We start from the raw sequence: 4,635 nt of genomic DNA on the forward strand, positions 1-4,635 counted from the left end.
CTTGGCTCTGCAGCCACGTGGTCGGGTCAGAGGCTTGGTCCCTGGAGACAGTCTTTGACCCCGTTGCAGTCTGATTTAAGCAGATTTCCCTTGTGAGCATTCAACATGGGCTCTGCTGCTGGCTTTCAGCAGAATCTGGGGTTCTCTTCCCTGTGTGCTGAGGAGAAATACAACAAAACTGTTTTTGGCATGCAGAATCCTTCTTCCTGCATCTGATTATGAGGTTAGGACAGCAAACTTAACCTGATCTGCCCGGACATGTTCTCCGGGCAACGAGCGGCTCTCTCCAGATGCTGGATGTGCGTCGGTCAGGCCCGTGCAGGGCCCATGGTCCGAAGCAGCTCTTTTCTGGTCTGAGCAGGAGGTGATCTGAAAAAGTCTGAGAAGTGAAGAGAGCTGAAGAGAGAGTCTGAAGAGATGTGCTGTGACTTTTATCTGTAAGGAGGGGCCTCAGCAGGACCCCTGGTGAGAAGAAGGGCCGTCCAAGCCTTGAAGGTCTCATGTTGCAGCCAGAGTGGAATTTCTTTGTTAAACTCTTCCAGTCTCAAAATTCAATCTGGCCCAAGTGGCTGGGGTGAGGGATGTCTGGGCCTCCCTACTGAAGCTGCTACCCCCGTGACCCGACCCTGGATTAGCGGAAGACGATGGATGGATGGATGGATGGATGGATGGATGGATGGATGGATGGATGGATGGATGGATGGATGGATGGATGGACCTCAAGTTACCTTACACTTTATCTGACAGCAGGCTATTTGGTTGTGTTTGAATCTTTTAAGATAATTGCAATAGCACATTGTTTATTTTTAAACTCTAGTTCTTTTATTTTGTCCTCTAAGTCTTGTTGTTTAGCATTCCTTTGTTTTTTTCCTCGCTGATGTAAAATAAATGATGCGGCCACGAAGAAATGCTTTGGCACAATCCCATATAATCAGAGGTGTTGTTTCTGTAGATACATTAGTTTCTAAGTATGTCTTTAACTCTTCTGTTAAAAAAATGCAATGCATGCATTGTCATTAAGCAAGGATGTATTAAGCCTCCATTGTTGGGTTAGTGGTCTACGACAGTAGCCCGGTACTGTGCTTTAGTATTACCTTAAAAAATTATTTAATGAATTCAAGTGAGTCTGTATTAGGAGCATACACATTTACAAATGACTCTTCTACACCATCAATTGTTCTGTTAACTAATACATATCTCCCTTCTATGTCTCTGTGTAGCAATGTTTGTGTGAACTTTATCTATCTATATATGAGTTTGGTGAGAGCCTTATTGTTCCCTCAATGGTGGGATGAATAAAACACCTTATGTGCCCATGATTTTTTTAAACTTTTTATGTTCTGTATCCGATAGATGGGTTTCTTGCAAAAATGCTTTGTGGCAGGTAATTTGTCTTTATTGATTCAATATTTTCTTCTTTTCGGCCGGAATATGGAGCCCTTTTATAAGTAACAACTTGTGGTGAACTGGAGCCCAAGCATTTCTCAATGCCTGTGATACCAATATTGGGCCTTCTCTTGCTCCCCTCCAGGTCTGCACATTTATCTTTGGGCGTTGAAATTTCTTTTTGTAGACTTGTTACTGTAGACCAGTGATTCCCAAAGTGTGGTGCACCCCTGGGGGTGCGCGAGGCGAAAACTGCAATGGCGACTGATCGTGTTTTCCCCCCCCCCACACACAATAAAGACGTGTAAATAAGCGTTGGAGCTGTTTTCCGGTCTCGGGAACTGGCCAGTCGAGTTGATTCAGAGGGTACACAAGACGGCAGAACTAATCTGCGGGGAAGGAGACGGCTCGAACGGGGCCCAGGACCAGGGAACCGGATCAATCTAGAAGTAAGGTAAGTGATTAGTTCTAGGAAAGGTGATCAATGAAGTAACTAGCGAACGTAAGCTTACCACGAGGTGTGAGAGAGCCCGACCGGGGAGGATGGGTGTGTGGACTCAGCCTAGTTGTTGACAGCAGGTGTCCGGGCAGCTGGAGAGTGGAGCGAGGGGGTCCGAGCAGCACCGTGGATTCCAGGGATCCAGAGCAGCGAGAGGAAACAGAGAACGTTGGAGGGAGCCTTGGGTCCAGGGGTGGGGTTATCGACTCGGGAGGGAACCGAGGAACTGGAAGGTCACGAAGGGAACGTCGGAGCACAAGAAGGTACCTTGAGAGACACAAAGGCAAAATTAGTGTCGCTGGGAAAAGCTGGCGAGATGGTCGTGGCTGTTAGGCATACCGCAATGAAAACACTCTGGCGTCCTCTCGCTGTTCGAGCGCTGTTCTTGTAGGCAGCTCCAGTGCTGCTGAATGAGTTGCAGGTGTGCGTACTCCGCCCACCAGTCAACCACGAACACCTGTGGAGGAAGCAGAGATGGCAGGACTGGCAGTGAGCTGCACAGCCCGGCTGGCTGAGTCCTGACAATTATAATTTGGTATTTTAATTTTAATAATAAGTCATTCAACTCAAATATTAGCTATAACAAATATGATTCAAAACGGTGGTGATGCTAGAGCCATAAGCTTGTAATGATATATGATAATGATATATGACTAATGCATTTATTAATTAGCTGTTATGAACCCAGTTGTGCTGGAACAAATGATCTGATCGGACTCTGACCGATCAGATTTATCCAGCAATGGTGATAACTCAACTTATAACTGCAATTAGAGTTTAAACTGTTACCCTTTTTATCACCAAGCCAATAAAAATATCTCTGTGTTGATATCGGATGTTAACTCCAAGAGGAGGGTAGCGCTGAATTCTGAATAACCATTCAACTGTGAATTGGAATGAACACAAACAATTACTATTCCACAGTTGTTGTTTTTATTGAACCAAAGGCAATTCCCTGTTACAGTAATTATCTGATTCAACAACCTCGGAACACTACTCTACTAAACTAAACATGCAAAATATGTGTGGAAATCAAAATCAAAAATGGATTAAAATGAGAGGTAGCAAATCTTAGTTCAACCCGCAGTTGTTTAAACATCACATTTCAAGACATCGGCATTTGACGTCGTAGCATTGAGGGGCAGAAACCCTTTTGAGAATCCAGACGGACGCCTCAAGGTTTTCACTAGCCCGGTTTTGAGCGCGCGCGTGTTGTCTCACTGCGTGCTCAGAAGTTAATAAATTGTCATATATTCACCTAATCTGATCTGTTTTATATGGTCCTAGTAATTCAAATTCAACTAATCTTATGCAAATTTGTTCAAAAACTTGTTACATGATGATAACATGAAAAAAATGTTTTAAGAATAATAATAATAAAAAAAACAAAGGTTGTTTTTTGAAGAATTGATCATTCACTTTTTTTGCTTTTTATTCAATTTAAAACATGCACTCTGACTCTATTCTTTAAATAATCACCTGTCTTGAAAGCTTCCAAAATACATCAGGGAGACTCTATTTCTCAAAATGCAGCTTAAGCGAAAATTCAGACTGAAGAAACTCTATTGCCTACCTCCATCAATCAGGGACTCATCCGACTCCGACACAAGCCAATCAGCTTTGAACTGCTCCTCCTCGAAGCCAATCAGCATCCTGGGTTCATCTTAAAAAGAACTCTACATCCTCGTCTCAGCCTTCTCCTCAGCGAGCAAGCGGTGGCTGCGCCGTGTCCGGTTTGGACTCTGTCGACCGGTTTCAACCCACCTCCATCCCCTTCTCCACCATCGTAGCAAGCTTCGCCTGGCTTTCCTACGGTCCTCCTTCAACCCCGTCCCTATCAGAGTGTAATTCCTCCTGGACTCTCATGAAATTCCCAGTCACTCCTTAAAACGGTCCGGCAGAAGACCGCCATGCTGAGCCTGGTTCTGCCAGAGGTTTCTTCCCAAAGGGGAGTTTATCCTCTCCACAGTCGCTTCATGCTTGCTCATCATGGACAGTTCATGCAAACCTGTATTTATCAAGTTGGACATCTAGCTCAAACAGTTCATCATATGGACTGAACAAACTTTATTTATCTCCACTCCACCACCAGTTTCAGACCTGGGGGGAAATATCCCTATTCTCATACGCCTGCTTATGCATATTGAAGTATAATTCAGCGTGAATTTTTCCTGCCGAGGTCTGAGCGCCAAACTTTTAAAATATTGTATCAATAAAATTCTTCTAATTGCCTTTTCTTTCTGTGTGAGTTTTTCAGATTGAATTTCTTCGCTTCGGGGCTCGAGCACCGGCATAAGTGCACCCTCCTACCTGATAGTGTGTGGCCTGCTACTGTAAAAAAGTTTGACTGCCTGTATGTATGTATGTATATATATATATATATATATATATATATATATATATATATATATATATATATATATATATATATAAAAATCTTGGGGGTGCGTCAACCTGGCTGGGACACGGAAGGGGGTGCGCAGCTAAAAAAGTTTGGGAACAACCGGCCGTAGACTGTAGTGAGGTGACTTCATCACACCACGTTGATAGACCATCCTTTACATCGACAATGTCTGCTTTTATAACATCCTGTTCAGCATGTATGGCCTTTGTGCTGTAAGTAATTTCGGAGCGGACCACCTGCAGCTCGAATTGTATAGCTTGAAAGTCTTCCGCTAGTGTTCCTTTGAGTTAATCTTTTATCACTTCACTGAGCATTTAGAAAGCGGACAGGTAGGCTGGGGTTTCTA

General features: G+C 43.8%; 1 long non-coding RNA gene across 1 annotated transcript; it reads right to left on the bottom strand.

The window, feature by feature from the left end:
* Positions 1-700: 700 nt before the first annotated feature.
* LOC118556997 lies at positions 701-2,807 on the bottom strand. The gene is made up of 3 exons (XR_004927531.1): positions 2,225-2,807; positions 1,899-2,152; positions 701-1,829 (listed from the first exon to the last, which is right to left on the bottom strand). It is a non-coding gene; the product is annotated as an uncharacterized LOC118556997 (long non-coding RNA).
* Between the last annotated feature and the right edge of the window lie 1,828 nt (positions 2,808-4,635).

This window comes from Fundulus heteroclitus, chromosome 21, assembly GCF_011125445.2.
Source record: "Fundulus heteroclitus isolate FHET01 chromosome 21, MU-UCD_Fhet_4.1, whole genome shotgun sequence".
NCBI lineage: Eukaryota > Metazoa > Chordata > Actinopteri > Cyprinodontiformes > Fundulidae > Fundulus > Fundulus heteroclitus.